This window comes from Bombus fervidus, chromosome 5 (genome assembly GCF_041682495.2).
Source record: "Bombus fervidus isolate BK054 chromosome 5, iyBomFerv1, whole genome shotgun sequence".
Lineage (NCBI taxonomy): Eukaryota > Metazoa > Arthropoda > Insecta > Hymenoptera > Apidae > Bombus > Bombus fervidus.
Window position 1 is genome coordinate 13,661,076 of NC_091521.1, and position 23,154 is coordinate 13,684,229.

Here is a 23,154-nt window from a genome sequence, read left to right on the forward strand (position 1 = left end):
GGGTCCTTTACCGCACGAACGGTGCAAATATCTCTTTGTCATATTTGTCCAGAAGATATATACGACGAGATGGTGGTAAAATTCGCGGATATTTTTCCAAAGATCCAACCTGTACCTCTCGAAGGAACGACGTGGGAGCTATACAATCGTGAATGGTGTTCCGTAATGCGTAAAAAAAGTTGAACGATCGTTTCGCAGCGCAAAATGGAGAACGTTAATAGATACTATTCCATTCCTAGTTTTATCCGTAAGATTTGTCCGGTTTTTGTTTTTTTCTTTTTTCTTATTAATAATTGATATACGCAAAAGAAAGATAAGCTTTAATAAGGAAAGAAGTACGTTGGTCTTGATTTATATCCCGTGACTTACGTTGTTTATGCAGAATCCCATGGGATCTGAGAATTCCCAGGTGTTTATCACGTCAAATTTCATCCTGTCTCGTCCGCTCTTTTTATGCACAATATGTTGGTAATAGACGCATGTTTTTATCCTTCCTCCATTTCCAGGTCAGTCACCTGCGTAGTACACTTAATTTTTCTTTGAAAAACAAAAACCCCTTTGTCTCTGTCTCTGTATTTCCTCTCTGGGATATGTATTTTAAAGTTATCGACGTCATAGTTATCGATTGTTTACTATGGGACATACCGCTGCAGTTGTAAAGCATCGAAGAGTAACCGACGAAAGTTTGGTGCGTCGATAGAATAGCAAGTTCGGGGTCTCGGAACAGTCGGGGATGAACTCTCGATTTGCCGGCCGGTGTAATGGCGCGGATTTGATAAATTCGCCGGACGTTTAATGGAAGGGGCCACGTGGCTTTCACGAGACAAGTTTCTGCTTACTGATAGCGTATAGTTAAAGCACCTTTAGTTCGACAAAGAACAGAGGATTCATCTTTCCTTCCAAAAAGTTACTTCGAGTACATGAAAAGAGGTAATCCAATCGATCGTAATAACGAGTATCGACGAGTTTCTGACCACGCAAGGAAAGTTAAACGCTGTCGAATTGGATTACTGAGTTTCATAGGCCTTTGCAAATTAAGCGGAATTGTATTCGTGGCTTGCGATACATCAAAGGAAACGCGATATCGATTGCCGAAATGGCGCTTCTGCTAGTCTCGAAGGTTCACGCGCATGTAAGTCGCACACGTACGCGCGAACGTACATCGGGAAAATATATCTAGTGGCTGCATCGGGCCAATTTGCATTGCTAAACGTCGTTTCACATTCGATTCGCTCCCGGCTTCTTCGGCTTCGATGTTTGCACACGCGGATATGCATGTGCTCCGGGCTGCTGGCTTGAAATTGGCAAATTTCAAGCGGAAACGGTGAAAAAACGCTTGTCACAGTTACTGTTGTTAAATCATTTACAAACGATAACGCTGTCGGCTAAAAGAAGGAACCGGCGATCCGGAATGGTTGACTAGATAAACAAATTTTCTAGACACTTTTCAAAATATCGCGAAAATGTTTTCAGCAGTTTAATATTTTGTTCCGACACATTTTATTCTGAAAAGGGGGTATAAAAAGAAAGTTGATTCTAGTAGTAAACAGATAAAGTAGAATATCTATTTCCGAAAATAATATACAGATTGCACAAAGGTTGGTTGAAGCGTCGTTGTTTCGTTATATACATATCTCCTGTAAATAAATTTCGAAACAAACTTCGTTTTACGTAAAGAACGATATAGAATACAACGCGCGCTAAAAATCACGAAGCTAAATGATATTCAACGCCAAAGGTAGTTGTTACTAGCATGATCACACTGTCTCTTTTCACGAACAAATTTTACACTTCGAGGAGAAGTATCTGGAACAACTGAAATCGTCGCTCTACTCGTTATCCGTGCCAAAACTCTAATAACTCTACTTCACACTTTTACGAGTCAATGAGATATAAAAACCGTGCGTCGAGTAGCGGGAAACCGAGAGAGCCAGGTGCAGCCGCGACAAACGATCCGATAATGAGGGATACATCCGTTCGTTCGCCTTGCTTGCTAGCAAATAGCCGAACAATTCGAGGGTACGGGTTGACAGTGAAGCCACCGCTCGGAATGGGCGGAGAGTTTGGAAACAGAGAAACAGGAGACGGCGAGAACTGAACCGAACGATTACCAAGCATTAGTTACGGTGCAGCGTAACGTAGCCTCTGGGCGCAGCAGTTTGGAAAGCCGTAATTGCAAGACAACTCTTGGCCTTTCGCCTGACGGGGGCGGATTAGTGGCAACGAGTGCTTATATCGTGGGTGTGACATCGCGGAACTGTCGTCCAGTCAGCTGGACGAACACGCGACCCATCGTCCACGTGATGTACGATGCAGTTTCGTGGCTGATAAACGTTCAACGGTAGAATGACGCGGGGAAAGAAGAAGTATCAGAGCGATCGTGGTCTTTAGAGTCGAGGCTTGATTCCCGAAATCAATGATGGGATTCTAGAAATTCTACCTCGTAGAATTATACTTTAGATCCTTAGCTGAAGTTACGATATCGGAGCGCGTTTACAAAAAGAACAAGAGCGTGGAAAAAAAAAAGCGCGGAAGCTGAGGAATCTTTACCACGAGACGAGCAAGTTTCCGGATTCTCCTATAAATCCATAACGTTCTTAGGTTGACATGGAAGACACGTATCATGAATTATTCCCGGTGTTCTGGTTGCTCGAATTATTCATAAGAAAACAAATGTCGTTCGAAGTAGTTGGTTCTATTCGGAATCGAGACTTTGAGTAGCGTCACGTTACGAAAGAATCTATAAATCTACGGATGGTTCTGCCTCGTATATATCGATAATGCCTTAATTCTGGTACAACTTCCCCAACTTTTAGAAATTCGAAATTCGAATCCATAATCTATTAGCTTCCGTTTGTAAAATTCTATATTTGTAAGCTGAATTCAATTTTAAGTATTACGGATTATTCCAAAGGGTTTTTCCTTTATATTTATCCACATGTAAGTAAATAAATAAATTACGCGAGTACCATTTTCTTATACTTCAGTTCTATACGAAAATTCCATGTCAAAATATAATTCGTTCTTCGAATAACTTCAATTTCATACTGAAATAATTTCGTACTACTATGTAAATAGGGCAAATCACAAGAGTGGAGACAAGCGTGCTTCAGGAAATCCATTTCAAGGCTGCCTGACCGCGTGAAGGGGATCTATTAAAATCATTCTGCAGTATAATCAGCGCCCTCGAAGTGCAAATCAGCCTCTAAATAGTCCTGTAGTAGATCGACCTCTCGTTATCGTGTCCCGTAGCGGGTTCGCTGAGAGTAGTGGTAGTCTAATTCCCAGCCTTCGAGGCTGAGCCAATTAATAAATTTGTACCGGTCGGCTGGCCATAGAACAGGCCTCTGTCTCCGCTTCTGCTTCAAGAGATATCCATTGTTGTCGAGACAATGCCGGCTACTTGCTAGTTAGACTACCTAACTGTCCGCGGTAACGATCGTGCGCGATGTCAGATTAATTAGATTTCAAAGGGAACGCATCGAAAGGGGCTGAACTCAGTTTAATCAGCCATAGTTCGAGTGCCAGTCGAGAAATATCGTCGACGATGGCAGTCAGAGGTTTGCGTTCATGGAAAAATACTCGAAAACCACGACGAACAAACGCTAACGCTGGCTTCTATCGACAGAATTTCGTGATTTCTTTCACGGCGACCGACATCGGTGGTTCGTGCTTCGCGATCAATTTCTCCGTGAATACGAGAGATCACCAGGATGTACGCGGTTTCCTGTTGGTGGTGATACGTCGTTAATCATTTGTGTCTCGATTGCTTCGGGATGTAATTTCGCAGACACGAAGGAGGAAAGCGGAATGGATTCAAGGAAGGTAGTTTCAAGGGGCTCATTTTCAGAACGTTCAACCAGAAGCTTTGCCGCTGTTGAGATTCAAACAGCTGTGCTTCTAGTTGTCCTTTGAACATTCATCGATGACTTTGCACTTAAAATTAAACGTTCCAAAAATAAAGCGATTTTCCTTAGAATGTAATTTGAATTCGATCTCACCTGGCGCAATTTTCGAGCTTAAAGAATAGAAATTCAAGCAAAAGTTTCAGTAAATATCCGCCACAGGGGTATAACAGAAAAGCAAGTAACCAGACATTTTCGAGCGTTCAATTTCTCGTTGGAACTTTCTATTCTCGCAGTCGATTATTTTCGCCTGTTGAGAAGCGGGTGGCGGTAAGAAAGAGAACGAAAGGAACGCGCGTTTCGGCGACACTGTTCACGGCTCGATCGCCGGAGAATCTCGCGACCTCGCAATAGCATTCCAACCGGTGTTTCCAACGACATATCCACAGGAAATATCGATTATCGGATATTCGAGTGATTAAACGCATCTGCGAAGCATAGCGAGTTCGGTGCTCGCCACTAAACGACCCGATCTGTTTGTAAATCATGAAAACGCTACGTTTTTGAACGTTTCGTTTCTTTTCTCGCCCTCTTGCATTCACCTATATCACCTTTGTCGTTCGATCGCTCGCTAAAATTACCTCCGCTAATTAGATAATATCGATTACGTGTATTCAAAAGCCAATCGGTAAGATCTACATATATCGATCGACTGCGTTATCGCATCTCGGTATTCGCTGTATATCACTGGAAGATCAAGGCGAGTATACGTTGCGAATCGTGCACGTGTCGATTCGGTCTCTTGAGTCATTAATCACGAAATAGCTTCTTGTTGCTCGGCTGAATTTATTTTTGATTGCTTGGGACTGTGAGACAGAAGGATAATCTGCAAGTAATAATTATTCTTCGTTTTTCATACATCATGTTGACAACCAACATTTTTGGGCGTACTTATATTAAAAGTTGAGGCTGACAGATGTACCAACTTGCTTCGTGGCTTCCTGATTCGATTACAACGACCGTGGAAATTGAAGACCCTAATATTCAGAGCTTACAAAGAATCGTAGCTGTCCTTTTCGAGCGACCGGCAGTTTTCTTCTTTAACTTTCCCGTCGTTAACTCTCTCTGGAATTTATTTTTGCCCTTCATGGGCGGATGATCTCTCTCGCGCGTCCGACTCATGTTTAAACATGGCGGAATGGATCTTATTCGTAAATTAAATTTCCTTCAGGCTCAGGGAATGGACAGTTTCTTCACTTCGTGCTTTTACGTTTCGCTGCCGATCTGGCTGTCTCGTAAAAGTATGTCTTATCTTGCCAAGGGTAAGTACCATTTGAGTGCCGAGTTATACGAGATCGTATCTGAAAATGCTACCGTAAGGTCAAAACCCAAATAAAATTTTCACGACCGCTAATTTACGAAATGGCGAGAGCTCGCTTGTCGTACGACCAATCGTATCAATTTCTTTGTTCGGAATTTAAGAATTCTGCGTGATCGCTCGATAAAACTTGAATAAATCGAAGTCCTGTAAAAAAGGAAACCGGACGGAATGAATTCATTGGCAGCGGAAGAAAGGAAGATTGGCCTAATGAAAAGAAACGTAAGCGGCTGTCAAATTATTATAAATGTATCAAATTTCAAAAGAAGCAGCAATAAATTACACCAAATTACAACACATAAAGATACCCTGGATAACTGAAATGCGACGAGACCGGTGAGCAATCGGTGAAAACTCATCGATCATCCCAACGATTACCGCTGAACCTAAAACGTTCCGATTTGCCGCAAAAATCTTCCCTTCCAGCTAGCGGTGAAATTCCAGGATCTCGTGAGGCGTAAATTACACGAAACGGGACAACAAGATTCCGTTTATCGGTTAGAATTCCGCGGATTGTAACCGCGTGGGTGTTTCTTTTCCATCGTCGACATTCCAGTGGTTCTTTCGATAGGTAATTAATACAGAACGCTGAAAATCACTCATATGGCGAATGATGGAGCGGCCTAGGGAGACTGGAACAGGTAGACGGCAAAAAAGTGGCAGACAAAAAGAAATAGACGAAAGAACGCGACGCGGCAATTCTGGAGACACGGTCGTCGTCTATCTATAATGAAATCTCCAGCAATATTTTCATCGCGGTGACTCGGCCAGCAATGTGGCGATGCTGGGAGCCAAGCTAATGTTCCTCCTGCTGTAATCCCGTCGCTTGGTAAACTTTGAATTTCATCGGGACGCCTTTTGCCAACCCCCTTTATCCACGGCATCCTCCGTACGATGAAAATCCTGTTTTTTTAGAGCGGAAGAAATTGAAAATTCGCACGATTTCTCGGGGGTTTCTTCAATGCTAACAACTTGAAAGCTTCCCGGTAGAAAAAAAGAGGATAAATTCGTTAAAACGTTATATCCCGGGAAATGTAATTTTCATAGAGTACTTAAATTTTCTAATAAATACAATTGCAACGAAGAAACAATGTTAGAAATTTCAATACAGATCTGTCGAATTTATGCCAGAAGATGAAAGAACGTTGAAATAATAAATATGCAAGCTACTATAAATTTACGAGTAGAAGCATCTTTATACGTTTAGTGCAAGCAATGCTAACGATCACGCTGATACCCTGTTGTAGGTTGACAGAGAAAAAGGGATGCTTGTTAGAGATCCACGTTTTTTCTTTGCTCGTTACCAAAACTAACTTACGTATCTGAATCATCGGCAAGCTTGCTTTCGTTTCTGTTTCATTCAGCTTCCCTTGCTGGCCGTTCGTTACAAATTTCTATTTAGTTGTTTGTGTCGAATCGGAGCCCTCGTGTTTCATTCTATTTCCACTTTGGCAGCGGATACAAGAGCCGGGTGCAACGTTGCTGTCACTCCCCCAGTCCGTTACTACACGCAAATCCCTTTTCTCTGGGGTTTCGTACATTTCTCTGTAGGACATTAGCTTTCCCGTATCTTCGGTAAGCTAGTCAACATTTTTTTTTTTTTTTTTTTTACAGATGAATAGTTACATCGTCGAATGTGAAATTAAGTATAATTTCACGTAATGTGCAGAACGAGAGTGATGAAAGAATTGCAGTAACTTGTTTTACAAGTAATTGATCATTACATTAATTTATATAGGTTATGGTTTCTTTTGCAAGAAATTGGATTACGAACAGTCCATTCGAGAGAATATTACAAATCAACATTCTCTTAACTATTTCCCGTCTGTTTCATTTTTTACTCTCTCATTCCCTTTGTTATTATCCCTTTAACATCGACAGAGTATAAATTGTATTATATAAAAAGAGCACTGTTTGAACGCATGTTTCACAGAATTCCTGCTTCATTATGTACAAGAATTATTTATGATTAAACCCATAAAATAAATTGAACCCGTATACTAGCAAACAATAAGAAACCAAAAATTAAGAACCACCTATTATTTTCGTTTATCGATTTAGTCGGTTCCTGGACATTATTCTCTCAAATTTCTATATCGACCACGCATTTCACCCCTCAAAATTTCTCTCAAAATGCAGCTGTAGCGTACTCGTTCTAGAATTATTTACAGCGGATGAAGAAGCTCCATGTAGCTGACCAAGTGAACTCAAAGGAGCTAGTGGTGCGCAATTTCATTTAATTATATTACATGAACGCTGGCGAGTGAGCTTTCAACGGGTCGGTGGTAGAAGCGGAATTACTTGGCTAGTAGTTGACAGTCGGTCAGATACTATTCTTTCGCAGAGGTACCTTTCGTTCTACCTACACCCTCTGCCTTACGTCTTGTTTCACCTTCGCCCCTCTAAATTGAATCTCACGCTGCGTTTTCATTTATTTTCTTCGGACTTTGGAGATTGCTGTTGCTACCGTTGCTGAATTTCGCGTCCAACACAAAGAGTTTACGTTAGGTAGTGGCAGCAGCTGTTTCTGAAGCCAGACACCTTCTTTCAGTTGCTTCTATCTCGCCATCAGCGTATCTTGAGAGACGGTCGACAGGGTGATTCATCTTCCGGGAGGGGATTATTGTGGGCTGGCTGTAGCCGAAAGCTTCCTGTTGCCCGTCTTCTCGTGTCAGCTTTACGCGCTTCTTCTTCTTCTTCTTCTTCTTCTTCTTCGTGGTCGTAGTGCTGCTAGTCTTCTTTTTCTTTCTGCCACGTCCTTCGTTGTACTGATCCCGTACCAGGAGCTCGATGACCACGACTCACCTTTCCGGAACACATCCCCAAGGATTTCTCTCGTTAAACCGCGGCCGTTCGACGTTTGGAACGTCGACTCCGTTTCCCGTGATTCCCTGTGAAACCCTTATTCTTCGGATAATTCTAATCCTCGCGATCGCTACTTCGTTTTAGTGTATAAAGAGAAAGCTGTCTTTTGAAATTATCAAATGTCTAGCTAAGATAAACATAGAGGGTATTTGATGTCAGGAAAACATAAAATTTAGTAATCGAAAATAATATAATCGAATTTCTGTACAATGTGTACGACTTTAGTAGTATATTAAACGTGCAAAACAACGTATGCGGTGTAGAAAATTATTTCTAATATAAATTAAATTAACCTTGCAGAATACTTCACCAAACCGTTTATTAAAATAAAATATCCTGGTAGAAATTTTATAACTATTTATATCAGAGATCATACTCGCTAACTAATAACAAAATGAAAATAGGCTAGATATTATAAAGGAAGACGTCATTTACAATTTTTCTACGTAAAAGCCATGTGTATATATGCTCTTCCTCAACGAATAAAAATGAGTTCTATGTGTGAGCTCCATAAAGACCTGGATTTCGTACAGTTGTTGCTTAACGCGTTTAAGTTACACCTCCATGTTGTTTCCGTTGGACGAACAACGATGGAAGCTAAAAGGAATACGGCAACAATGAGAGAAGCGTGTTACCTTTTCTCACTGACGAGCAATTGTCGTTTATCGATCACACATAGATATAGACGACGCGTTTAATTAAAATACTACGGGTATAGGTGTTCGCAGATGACCAAGAACTAAGTAGTAAGTTCAGATTCTCCCGCGATGTCGATCGGAAGTTGTACCAGCCGGCGCGTCTCTACGTCCCAACAATTCGGCCACGGGAACAACCGTTGGGATGAGTTTAAGAAACTGACACCAACACGTGAGTTGTTTGCTAGTTTCACGAAACGATTTCGCGTCGACTGCCATACAGGTTTCCGTCAGCTAACTGGATCCATCCGGAAGTTGGCAGCGTCATTATGTGCTCGTTTACACTTCATGATATGTACGCATTTTAATGTCTAAATATTAATCACGGAACTTTTTCCTCGGACATTAATTTTTAGCTCTTGTAACACGGATATATCTCGCATCTTCTTAAAAATTTCTTCGATTCGTATAAAACTGACGATAACGCCAATGTCATATAAAAAGTGCAAAGGAAAGAAGAGAAGATTCATCGAAAACATTAGACGGCTAAGGACCGTTGCTGCTTGAATCTTCCTTTCAGCAAAAACCGCGGATTTTGATAAAGAAATACCACAAGATCCGCGGTTTTTTTCGTAGACAACAGCAGACAGAAACTCGCTGAAAGTGGGTAGGAAGCGCAGCCCAAATGCCACCAGAATACTTCGTTATTTCTTTCGTTCGAAAGACGCACGAATGCCATCCAACAGCCCTTCTATATCAGATGGAATTCTTCAACTTCTGCCAGACATGCGACTTCTTCCTAGAAACCCTAGGTGGGAACCAAAAGGTGGGAAAATGGGTCGTATCGAAGGTTTTTTTCAAACGTATTATGCGCGTAGCAAGGTGCTACGACTTTTTAAGAAATTTGAATCACCGGATGGAACACTATTCAGGGTATAGTTGGGGCATGATGGATAAATTCACTTGGGGCATTTTATTATATTAAAAAGAGGTTTATAAAGGAAATTTAAAATTACTTGAAAGTTGTAATTGTTTTAAATTCCTGGTTAAAATCTCCGCGGTTAAGTGTTCTTTGGTCTCGTGCTTTAGCAAGGAGGAAGTTTAGTTTGATAACTTAAGAGACAACCGTGAGCCTTGGAAAGTTAGCAGACTACGCCTTTGTGTCATGCTTCGTGTGGACGAAAAACCGAGCTGTGAGAGGAGCAATCAAAAATTGAAATCTGCCTTGAATCTATAAAATTTTAATCCGGTGCGAGTTCAACAAAACTACCAAAGGGAAAGGCAACGAAGTTGCGGTTTCTTTACCAACATCTGGTTGCCTTTGTCCTGTATGTTTCCTTGAGATTTGGTAAATTCACGCGCCGTGATCTCGCAAAACAGCGCCATGTTGAATGAGGAAACGTTTAAACTGTCTCGGTTCCCCTTCGTCGTTGAAACCCATCGTAACTCCAGCCGACACAAGAATTCGTGATAAGGAACAGCATTTAAAGGAACTTCTATGGGAAGTTGCAGCAAACTTTCATTCATTGAACTTTCCGGCTAATAAAACTTTTCGCTTTAATTTTCCACTGGACGGCTGATAATTCTTTGTATCGAAAGATATGCGTTTGACGTTTCAAATTTCCTGTAAAAAGTTGTTGAAAAGTACCTTATTTTTTAGATTATAGACACAAGATAGATTCTTGGAATTACTTTCGATCTAAAAGAATCGGCCTAGCTCAAAATAATATACCTCTGGCGTATTAACCACGATTCTTGGGTACTTTCAAAATACATTGAACCATTGATCTCAATAGAGCAAGTTAATTAATGATCCGAACGTAAATCTACTTATCAAGCTACTTTCAGCTTTTCTAATCAAAAAGAGTATCTTTTGTAAAATTTATGCAAGAAAATCGATTGAACTTTATTTGAAGAACTTCAATCTGTAAGTGTTTCGTATTAGTGTCCCTAGATATACGACAAAGTTACCAAAAAGTATCCTTCCGTTGGTAGAACTGAATCAATACCAGCTGTCTCTCCTCTAGTGGAGTCTGCGCGGCGCGATTCGATCAGCTTCGCCGATGTTTCACTATCCAAGACTAGATTTTGTATTTTTTCTTGAATATGTCATCCTGTTTCAAAGATGTCAATGGATTGCACTAAACTGCTTCATCTAGAACTTTAGCAGATACAAAAAATTGTATGGGTTAAAACATGAACAAATAGAAAATTATCCTTCCTATGTTCAATCCAAACAGTTACTTTCAACATACGCAAAATGAATAGAATTCAAAGGATATATATATATATATATAACTTTCAATAGCTAGTAAATATTTACACTACAGAGATGTATGTTAAACTGATTCTAACCGAAAATGAAAACTGAAAAATATAGCGGTGCGAAATTTTCAAGAACCATAACGGAATTTCTCTTCCTGTCCGAAAAACTTGAAACGACATTAGGAAGATCATCGAAAATAAATGGCTGGCAAAAAAAAGGCAAATGTGTAACATAAATTAAAAGAACCGCTATAAGGAAGGGTAGGTACAGTTCGGTCGGTAGGTGGGAACCGCAGAATCGACCGTGGCGCGCTTCGCCTCGCCGGGGATAGTGTGGTGTCTCTGGCGTCGCGATGCGCGAATGCTCGCAGAGCTTCTCATTCTCGTACCGTAGTCCGTCTCGTGAGCTTCGAGGCGACGTTACGTGTTGTGTACCGCGTTACTTGGCTTGTTGTTTCCGTGTCCGTGTTTCCTCGGTGTGCCACAGTGTTCATATATCCCTCGTCTTGCGCATATCGGTGTTACTTTTCGAAATATTTCAGTCGGATATCGTGTACTGTCGCGGAGACAGATCGCGGCGACACGTCGCGTACGTATCGGCAATAACGTGACGGAACGATGCACGGGTTCCTGCAACGAGATGACGTTTGATCCGCTCGAGGCTGTTGTTCAAGCCGGAAACGTTCTTCTCATTGGCAGCACAGGCTGGATCAAACGATAGAGTTACTCGCGCGAACAGTGAACAATCCGGCTATCGTGGAACGACAACGTGACACGCTCGTTACATATATACATATGTATATGTATATATAGAGCTGCTCTCGCTCGGTGATTGTGTTCGCTTGTTGGTCATCAGTGTCGTGTGATAATTTTCGTGAAGCTGTGATTCGCGTAGCGGGAACCGAGAAACAGTGTCGTGGCGACGAAGCATTTATTAAGCAAATCAAGCACGAATCGTTCAGCAACAGTCGACAAGAGTATCGAAAACATAGCTTCGATCTACCCTTCGACATTGGAATCTCGTGGATCGCGTGCTTCGTGCTACCATACCCCGCTTCCTCGTGTGTATCTGTGTTGTATAGTGCAGACACCGCGGAGCTAGCATCGTGAGCATCTGAAGGTGAGTCTGAGACAACAAAGTAATTCTACACTTGCGGTGGTAGATTCGATAGCCTACTAGGTGCGCAGGTTAATTAGCAGAAACGCCCGGTCGCCTGTACGGTATTCGGAGTAGTACTTGGTACACGGTAAGAATGTTTCGGAATTGATCGTCCGCCCCGCGGTCTCTCTAATGCAATCGGATCGCTGACAGTGATGGATTCGGCCTCGGAGACTCGTTCGCGTTCAAGTTTCGGCGCGTCTGCGTGAAACTGATTTTGCTCGGCCGCTTGAGATTCGAGAATTATGCCTATACATCGAACGGTCCTACCATCGATATTTTATACCATTTGTTCTTGCGACTCTTTGGTCACGTCTCTACTCGTTACTTCTAGAGCGGTTATCAAAATTTGTTCGATTGTTTATCGTCGTTCTATACATACACACGTGTGTACAGTGTGTTTCAAATAAAGAGCGATTCAATCCGAACGCCGATATGATATTTTATCATATACTCGATCAGTTAATCATATTCTACACGTGTTTTTTACAGGGGATAAACCGAAAATCATATTTCACCAGTTTTCAACACGATAGTATATTATATCTGGTAATATTACCATTTATCATCGGTCCCGCGATCGCAACCCATACAAGCTCTATTCCAGATCTCATCCCCCTTGGCGTCGTATTTTCGATCCAGCTCGGTCGAAAATAAATTTCGCACGGTCTGCGAAGCTATGGTATCGCGCGATGTTTATTTATCGGGCTATTATGCGGTATTTAAATGGAAGGGGAAGAAGGCGAGCTTTCGTAATTCCTTCGGAAAATGTATCGACACCCAGACCTCTCCCTCCCTCTCTCCCTCCCCCCCTTTACCCTTGTATAAATGTGTGAGTTCGTCGGCGGTTCCGGTTGCACGCGCGACAATGTATTAGCCCTGGGTTCCATCAATAATTTGCATAAACCGGCAGGGAAATTTACGTGTAACGCGGCGGAGGTGGCGGTGGTGGCGCGATGTTCCTCGCGAACTCGAAAGTGGATTACAAGTTACGGCCGGCCGATTTATGCGGCCATTACACGCCTGTAAGGTCTTAATTACTCGCGCCGGAAACTTTTCGACGTGAAGAATTTCGATGTCGCTTACTTGGTAAAGCGGGAAGAAAGAGAGTACGAAGTGGATGCTTTCGGTATACGACAAGGCAGACTCTCGAATCTAGCGTTCAATGGTCGAACGATATTACTTATTGTATTGTTATCAGTCGCAAAAATTGTTGCTAGCAATTGTTAGCTTTCCCGATATTAGATTCCTGCAAGTGAACTGAATCTCGCTATTTACATTTTATAGATATGTGTAGTTTATGGTGCATGTTGCATCGGCAAATTTTGTTAACTAGATTTGGAGAAATACAACCGTATTTCCGTGTAACTACGTACACACATAAGAGGAGTTCGACTTAGATTCCTTGCGCTGTATAGTCGAATCGAAACGCGAAATCGAGTCGAATTCGATACAGCATCGTCTACTGAAAATTTAGTTAGACATTCGATTGGTAGAGATGTACCGAATGTCATAGTCGCAAGCTCGAAGCAGGATTCTTCGACGCTCCGAAATTGCAACGTTTCGTTATAAAACACGGTAGTACTTTTCCGTGTACGTTTGTCCAAAATTCATTCAATTTAGTTTATATCGCTGATTTGATTTCCACTACATGCTTTAATTTATAATCAGTGCTATGTGAAATATTGAACAATTGCTGTGAAGCTTGGAATAATTGGTAGCGAAACGTTTAATATTTCATATCTGATTGATGCATGATTCATTTTGATTAATCATTCAAGTGTATCGTTAGATAGTATCGATATCAAGAACTCCGCGATCGAGATACTAAACTTATACTTTGCTTATGGTTCGCCTCATTAGAACGTGAAACATCCTAAATTAAAAGTCGACTACGTCGAGCATTCGATGGAAAGTTGCAAGTTTTCATCCGAGTTATAAATGTATGCCAAACATTTATCGACAAATATACACAACGATTTGTCCGTTTCGGAACGTTAACGTCTGAAAATGTGAGAAACGTCAACCACTGTAGTTGTTCAGGACGCAGTTTAAGAATCTCTCGAATTTATCGTACAAGACGTTCCTTTGAAAACACGAAATACGCATGGATTCGATACAGTTTTTATTTGGAAATTTATCCACATACTTGATCGACGAGATACGGGGCATGGTCTCGACAAATATTTATATTTTTGTGGTTGCTTATATTTGCATACCGGATGAATCTCTGTTACAACAAACATGGTTACATACACCCGAATTGAAATCCATTAATTTACACAATGCAATGTAATATTTAAAAGACATATTTAATATTCCATATACATTGAAAGGGTTACCGAAATGAAATGATATGTTCAGAATATTCATAATTGCACATGGAATTATTTTAATTACATTATTCAATAGTCGATATCATTAATGTATTTCTAAACGTATGTAGATACACATGGAACTCGATAAACGCTATGTTCTCGAAAAATAGAAAGTAATATCGGGAATCTTGTTAAACCGCACAGTAAGCTGATTCCTATACGGTTTGATTCGTTCGTTTAAAAATTCGCAGTAATTCGCTTGTTTTTAACGGTAGTACCAAAAAAAAAAAAAAACTGGCAAAAACGTCGCTTGAGACGTCAATTTAGATAAAACGTAGGACAAATATCGGCACGATATATCGAGGGAATATTCCCACTGGTATATCCCAACCGTTCGCTATCAGAACTGGATATTGATACAGACGCAATATCTTTCGAGGGATAGTGTATTGGGCCGGAAAGTTAAGTCTCGCGTTCACGCTGGCTGGTATTAGATCAAACAAAACAAAGGGGATGTTGAATCAATATCGGAGCGGAGGCGGCAATGAAAGGAACAAGCCTGGGGTATGATTATGCGGCGAGAAGCAATCCGTTTCAGGAGAACGAAGTCGTGAAGCAGCCATCAAAGAAAGGTTAGAGAGAGCAAAGTCAAAGAGGCAGTTCGTCTTCAGTCTTGTCGTTGAGACGCATGCTCCTGTCTACGAGACGTAGGAACTCGAGTTACTCGAGTCATCGTTGGAGAGACGCATTTCATCAAAACTTGCGGTTTGTGTGTATACCATACCACGGTAAGCTTTATTCAGTTCGTAGTTTAGAAGGATTCGAGGATCTTGGAATTTAAACGCACAATGGAATATAAATGGAGTTATGCGAATCGAATAACGTATATAAAGTACAGGATGAATTGGTAGAGTTTTGTTAAATTTCGCTGAAAGTTCGACTGGCAGACTCGGTTATTTGGCGATTGAAGTATCGCGACAATTAAGCACATAATTAGCAATAACACTTTTGAAAATTGTCATGAAAGGGTACTCGATGTTTCGGCAATCGAAGCAGAAAGAATCTTCAGAAGCTGCAGTAGCAGGAAATGCAATTAGAGTTCTCAAAGTGGATAATACGCCGCAATTAGAACTTTCAACTAACTGCAATATTCAGTCACGAAGCACTTGATGACTACACCGCTTCAACCTTAGAGTCCTCGATAATTGTACATCTCTATCGGTAGACCACTAGACCATCGAATCCCTCTACAATCGATAAACCTCGCGATTAGAATACTCAGGCCAGCATCAAGATACCAGCTAATCCTTCCGTTAAGTACCGTATTTCCTCGTTTTTAATCATTTTTTGTGTCTGTTCGAGCGGAATGTCACCTAAATTGCTGCATATCTACGTGTAAGCTTCGCTACTCCAACACTTCTTGTTCCATCGATGTCTCAACGATAGATATTGAAATCCGCTCTTCTAGGTTGCCTGTTTTCTAAAGTTTAACATACACCGGAGAATATTGCGGCACTTTCCCGACGAGATCCCCGACAGAAGGGATCGTAAGCATTCGAAGCACGTAATCCATGCTCCACCGTGTGTCGTCGAAGATAAATGAGCCGTTCTCTATACGTAGACAGGAGAAATTTTGTTCTATCGTCGAAATCGCCATTGGACTCACGCCATCATTTACGACGATTAAACGGGCGGGTCCAACGTGATCATCGCGTACGATCGCGAAAGCTATTAAAATGAACGTTGTGTATGAACGAACTGGTAGTATCAAAAGTTGAGAAATTTTGTCGAAACTCGTCTCAAATCGTGAAATTTCGATTTCGAATCATGGAAGCATCATATCTAGCATTTAAATTCAAATCGATAGGACGATTTCTCACCAATGTTTAAAGTGCTGGATTCGATTCAAATCGAACTCGATCAAGTTCTACTGTGCGAAACGAATCGAGAGACAAAGAGTTGAGTACAGTCGGTAATTTTTCACCTTTCTCTACCACTACCAAATCGGAATGAAAGTTTATGACCTCGTCGTTGGTTCCCCGGTCGCTTTAAAATTTCAACGCTATGGGCCATTCCCCTGTTCCTCTGTTTTTCTATTTTTCTCGCCATACCTGTCGCTATCTCGTCTCTCGCTTTCCGCGTGGCGAGAGATTATTTTTACTGTTCCATCGATCGTAACTCGCCGCCAACCGGTTAGTGGAAGATCGTTCTCGTGATTTCGATGTGCTCCCTCGATCGTGGAATCCATTCTACCCATTTTGGTTAATAGACAACGATGCCCAAAACGAATATAACGTTTTCAAAAGTACTTTATATTACTATATACAAACGAAATAACGATTTCAAGCGAATAATTTCCTGCTGTGCTGGATTTACGAAACAAATTTCATACTTCTGACACATAGAATGTGTAAAAACCTCGTCGTTTATTGTCGTCGTAATTAAAATCTCTTCTCTCTGTGGAAAATTGTATTTCTCAAAGCTTCATCATTCGTGAGTTGTCGATAAACGTCGAAAAACATTTGGTCCCTAAATGTTCGTGCAACAATCACGGTAAAACAATTCTAGGAACGAACGGGAGGAGAGTAGATGGGTTTTGCTACGGTGTTTTGCCAAGTTCGATCGGCCAGAAATCGTCGGAGCTTTCAGCGGTCGTGTTCACGATATGTTGCTTAAACGGTGATCTAAAGTTAGACTGTAAAACGAAACATTTTTCACTGGAGGACGAAGAGAGAAAGAGCGGTGGTGCCATGTCATTTCGTGCATTTCGCGTTTGGCCAGTTGCCATGTTAGTTGGAAGTCACGAATAGAACTATCGCGTGTCACGACCGATGGAAATTAAATCGTAAAATTTTCGACACTGCATCGATCTTGTGGTCTTTGTGTTTCGATCGCTGACCCTCGAATTCTGTACCGGAGAACCTGGAACAGTTTTGAGGCTCTTCCGTGCGACAAACTTTTCTTGAACGCGGGTCATCGAGCTCCGGCAAAGTCCTCTTGCAGCTTTCGAAGCACCCCACCAAATAAGCTTTCGAGCAATCCGGCAACTTTTTCTATAAATCAGCGATCGTCTCTCATAGAGACTACAGAGCTGGATGGAACATTTAATCCAGCACATCTTGGGCCAATGTCGAGACGTTTCACGAATTTTCTATTGAATAGACGAATTCTATAGACCTTTCGAAAGAAATGGAAAAGTTTGACGTCTACAATTTTTCCGGTTGCTATTCTAGTTTATCTTCTAGTAATATTTCAAAACTTTTCATAAATTGATAAATATCGAGTACTCCCAGAGTTTCACGTTTCTTCGTAGAAATCTGATATCGTAAACGAATAAAGGTTCGAATTCGATGTTGATCTCTGACAAAGTGGTGATTTCCGAAACAGAGTGCAGCCGATATATCGTGTTCAATTCTGTGTGCTAAAAACAAAAAAGAAAAATAGATGCCGACTAATCTGGCTTTTCTTCTCTGTACGAAAGAATAGGAAAAGTCATTATTCGCTCGTTCTCTACTGTGTCAATTGAGAATAATAGACGTCTGGTGGAAACGGAATCCACGTGGTTCTTTAATATCTTCGATTTTAAGGGAAGATCCATTGATAGGAGGATCCATTTCGATTTTTCGTGTCGGATATTTTGGAAAAAGAAACGATTCGAGAGATAGTTACACGTGGCTGTTTGCAGAGAGAATTATTATTCGAGTTAAGTTGCTGCTAGTTGAAATCATTGGGTGTCTCTATTACGGAAAGGGGTAGCAGACATAGCGTGGCAGTAGAAGTAGCCAGGTGGAGTGTAGAGTATATGGTTAGAGTGAAAGATCACCAGGAACGTTTTCAAATGCCTTTGATATAGAAGATAACTCAGAATTCGTCTCTCAGGTGGCATCGATCGTTCGGCTCCTTTCGCTTTTGGCAAGTGATCCGAGAAGTAAATTGCCTTAAGTGGGCGATAACGCTCCTCGTCGGTGAAGAGACTAAGATACGGCTGTTGCATAGAATGTACAATGTACATACACATATAGCAGAGAAAGACAGGAAGAGGATGAACACGTAACCGTAGCTTCCTATCTATATACATCTCTCACAGCCACATGGATTTTCAGTTCGCGAGCGGTTCGACGAGCTGGCTGATGCCTTTGTGCTTAGCCCTGGTCTACGTGCACACGAACGAGCACGAACACGCGGCCTGGAACACGTTGATGAGTTCTTCGCCGTGCAATAACACGTTCCTGTCCTCCCACCAACCTCTATCCCCCATCCGGCACTCGAGCTTCCACTTGTTCCTGCTGTTCTTGCTCCGGCCGCGAAATGTCTGCCGTCGCATATATGCAGTAATGTCCAGGAGATACTCGACATATCTGCGTGACGTCTCGAGGGTGCAGATGTCGCATCAGGGCATTAGCATCGGCCTCAAGATACTCCGGTGATTTTCGAGAACATCTCGGAAATGTCCTCGATCCTATCTTCTACGAGTAGACGGAAACAGAGAGAGAATGAGCGAGACAGCGAAACAGAGAGTATTCTGATGCCGATGAATTCTGATGGACCGCGTGTTTGCGCAACCTCTAGTCATTGATATTTACGATGGAATTGTTTCTCTGTCGTGATGTTAGGGATGGAGAGGATGCTGGTGCACGCTCGAGATACATACTCGAGCTTCAAGTTCGATCACCTTGATTCTTCAAAGTAGAACACGAGATTCTCTGTGCAATTCTATTAATTCTTCGTTTTGAAATTTGATCTATGCTCGCAGATTCCGCTGTACAAGATTTTACGATAAAACAACGGGCAGGAAGTTGCGATATCCACTAATTTCCAATGCATCATCCGGGAAGAAGGAAAGGCCGGTCGGTGGTCCTTTAGGTGTGTCGCGTCATCCCGCAATTTTTCCAAGCCTTTGTGCCATAGGGATTTCCGCGACAAAAGCAATAAATCCAGCGTCTATCCGCCATGCGGAACTGACCTGGCGTGCCGCGTCTGCGTACACGTAGTAAGCTCCTTTCGGACCAATCCCTGGGAACGGGCATTTTAACACAATGCGTCCGTCCTCGTCTTGCATCAAGCAACGGCATAGAAGGGACTGTCGTCTCTCTTTCTGTGATGATTGTTGCGCGACTGGATCTTTGTGAACTGGGCCGAAACTCCACGGCGACGTTTCTACTAACAAATTTTGTCGGCGAAAGGAAGACGAATTATACCTTGCAAGGGAATACCTGTCAACCGTGGCTTCTTAAGATGCAAATTGTTCGTTGCAGTGGGCAGTTTGGAACTGGGAAACGTGTAGATGATAATCCAGCTGGGAGGAATTGGCATCTGCTTAATTAAGAAGATTTCTCACAAATTTACATCTATCGATTAGATAAAATACATTTTTTTCCGCCGAGGACTACTACAATATATATCTGCGAATATAAGATTCTTTGGAGCATAATCCCAGGGAAATTAATCCTTTGAGAGAGAACGTGTTTCGCTACATAGAACATTCGCAGGCTGCTGTCTTTGATTAAAGGAAATGAATAAGTAGGGGACGCATTGATTCGAGTATTCGGTACAGACTGAGCTTCCGAAATGCTCAGTGCTTCGTGTTAATTACACGTGAGGAATGCTCGAATACGCTACCTCTGGGCATAATCTAATAGTCATCATGCAGGTGATTAACAGCCTTCGCTAGTTAGCGATTTCTTCTGTCGATCAACGCAACAATTTTTTACCATGTTCAAGATATCTATTTCAAACCAGGTAATGGCATTAGCATCGATGCGTTATAGATTATAGCGGTACGAATTAATTATAGTACCTAATATGTTATATCGCTTTCGTCCGTCTTCCTGTTTGGAACAAGCGCGCGCTGGTTGTTAAAAGCTGTACACAAATTTATTCGCCAGCGGAATTAGCGCTAATTGAATACGGATCATGGAACGACGTTTAACGTCATTAAACGATTACTAGCACATACGCGTCTGTGCGGAGGTTTGAGGGTCCTACGATCGCGAGATCGACTGTATGAACGACGTGCGAATATCTACTTTTGCATAATCCCCGTCGCGCCGCCTGTCCCTTCACTTAGACCATCGAATATGTATGAGGGAATAACAGGGAAAATGAATTCGCCAATGTTTACGAGCCTCCCCGTCGTCTTTACGATGTCGTGACCGCGCACTCTAACGAATTACCAAATTCTCGGTGAATATTAATGCTTGAATATCGTTAGAGGGGAGTTATGCCCACTGACCTACCTGTCGTATTATTTTTTAGAGTAATGCACAATGGAAAAAGAAAAAAAAAGATAGTTAAGTGTGACGGCAAAGGAAATATGTTAAGGAATCCACCCCTAAAATCCTATTCGCAATTTCCTCGCATCAAACAGATACTAGGCTCAGCCAGGGGTTACAACTTAAACAGCTTTCCGCAAGGATTTCGAGCGTGTTGTGAAAGATTCAGCTGGCAAAAACATCTTACCTTCGCACTTGGCGGGATCAACGGGGTGGTATTATAAGAAACGATGTCGTAGGTGTACAGCGCTATAGAATATCGCCGAGATAATTCCTTTATCAGTATTCTACCTGAAACGTCGGGACGGATCGACTTCTGTCGTTGGCAGCTTCGTTCTCCGGCAAGTGCATACCGCTTACCAGAGATGGGATTCCACCGCCTTCCATAGAAGTGTTATAATAGTAAAATTAACGCCTCAGCCGCGGTTTGCCGAGGATGTCTAGAATGCGCGTGATTTGCGGTCGAATAATGCACACGATCGTCGATTCCTTGCGTATATCGCTTATTGCTTCAGCGTAGATTTAACTTCAAAGAAATTGTCGATGGAAATATTATTATCCCTTAATTGCGTCATGGTGCCTTTTTTATAAACAGACTGAGAGCTTATAATGTGCTGAAAGTCGATATTATTATCGCATCTTCAAGCGAATGGTTCTATGAAAAAGGCGTAATATTTAATAGAATACTTTTTAATAGAAGTATCACCTATGATCTTTACCAAGGGTGCGCAACTTACTCTAAGATCGCAGGTTATGAGCAGTAATCCATGTCGAATTTCCCTAGTTTTGGTCGAGAACCAGTTTAGATGAAAAATTGCATATTCAAAATTTAGGAATTGAAACGGTTTCGTTCCCCTACAACCGAACTGAAAGGGCAATTCAACGTGCGGTAGAGCGGTTTGAAGGCTACTCGGTTTTCGCTTTTCTGAACTCGAAAACGCATATAATGATCCATGAAACAAGTGGCGAATAATCTTACCACAAACGAGGAGCGGTTGAACGAGACGCACATACGCATCATGGCGGACTCGTTTAAATTTAAATCGTCAGGTTTCCGGTGGCAGGCAGCCGGGATCGACCATAATGCGAAATACGTGGTGACGGTGAACCGCGATAAACGGGACAGCCGAATTCTCTCGGGACGTAAAATCGAAACTTGAATCTATCGAGATCTGTGTCGAAAGTTGAACGTGTACGCGGCAGGAAGTTTAGCACGCAAAATTTCTGCTTTGGTCTTTTCGCAACTCTGATTAACATCAATGTATATAAAGGTACAATTGTTTGACAAAGCTAGTTTATGCGGCAGAACGATGGAGATATCGTGCAGTTTTTATCGATGACTAGTTTTTGGTAGTTTCGGACTCAAAGCTGGATTTAATAGGCAGCTTATATCTGTTCCTGGCGTTCGTGCGGTTTTCTCGTATTATTGTTTTTGTCAGGTTTTTCTGGTCGACATGAACACCTGCAACGTAGTTTCTGATTCTCGTTTCTGTTACCTGAACAACCGATAAAATTATTTAAACAGACGAACATGTAGTTGTGCGTTGGAACGACGTAGATTTCGTATTCGTTTCGTTTGCTTTACGCGCTATACTGTTACTATATGTACTATTTTAAGTATTTCGATCGACGCGTAACACAATTGCGGGTGAAACAGCGGCGTAACGTTGCACTCTATCGCATGATTTCTATTTAAGAGGAGAGAATGATGCGCTCTTTAAACGAACCTCGCGCGAAGCGTCGTGTTATTACACTTCTGAAAACAAACCTTCGATATCATCGTCTGTCTACGTTAAACAAATATTATCCAACATTCGCGTTTATTGTACGTTTTAGTTCAATCAGCAATTCAATCAGTAATTTTGCCCGTTTCTTCGATTACTTTGAGAGAAAACTAACTGGTCCGTCAACTTTCCAACTCGCGATGATCACAGAAGCATAAAGCCGTGATACCTGGTTCGGCAATTTTGTAAGAAGACCAGCCATAAATGGCGGTAAATCATTCACACTACAATTAGTCCGCTTCAACGCGCGAGCTTTGCTTCAAATTTAGTAGCCCGAACAGAGAAGTCTCTGTAATTAGCCAGTTCGCTTTTTCCCTTTTCCTTCTCTCTTTCTCTCTGCTTTGCTACTGCCGCTACATCTCCTCCTTCTTCCTCCTTGTTTGGCTAGTGGACTCTGTTTGTCCGTGGCCTGAAAAACCTCCACAGGCAGACGTGTAAACGACATTAGGAGAGTTCACAGGCTGAGTTTCGTCGATGCTCTGGTCAGCTAGAGCACCCGTTTGATGCAAACTTTACGGAAGAGCGGATCTGCGGTCGGTTGCGCGGCGGCCAAGTTCGCTCACGGAGCTACCCGTTGGAGAATCATCAGGAGAGTTCGCATTCCTCGATCGTGTCTCCGCTTTAATCGCCAAA

The 23,154-nt window shown here is 41.9% G+C and overlaps 1 protein-coding gene across 3 annotated transcripts in view; it reads left to right on the forward strand.

The window, feature by feature from the left end:
- The first annotated feature begins 11,358 nt into the window (after window positions 1–11,358).
- Nlg-4 (neuroligin 4) overlaps window positions 11,359–23,154 on the forward strand; it is a 263,284-nt gene continuing 251,488 nt past the window's right edge. For 2 of the 3 annotated variants that reach the window (XM_072004517.1, XM_072004516.1), the window contains exon 1: window positions 11,359–12,108. The gene's annotated coding sequence lies outside the window, so the exon portion shown is untranslated. The remainder of the gene's footprint in view (window positions 12,109–23,154) is intronic. The other variant, XM_072004515.1, reaches the window with a different exon arrangement.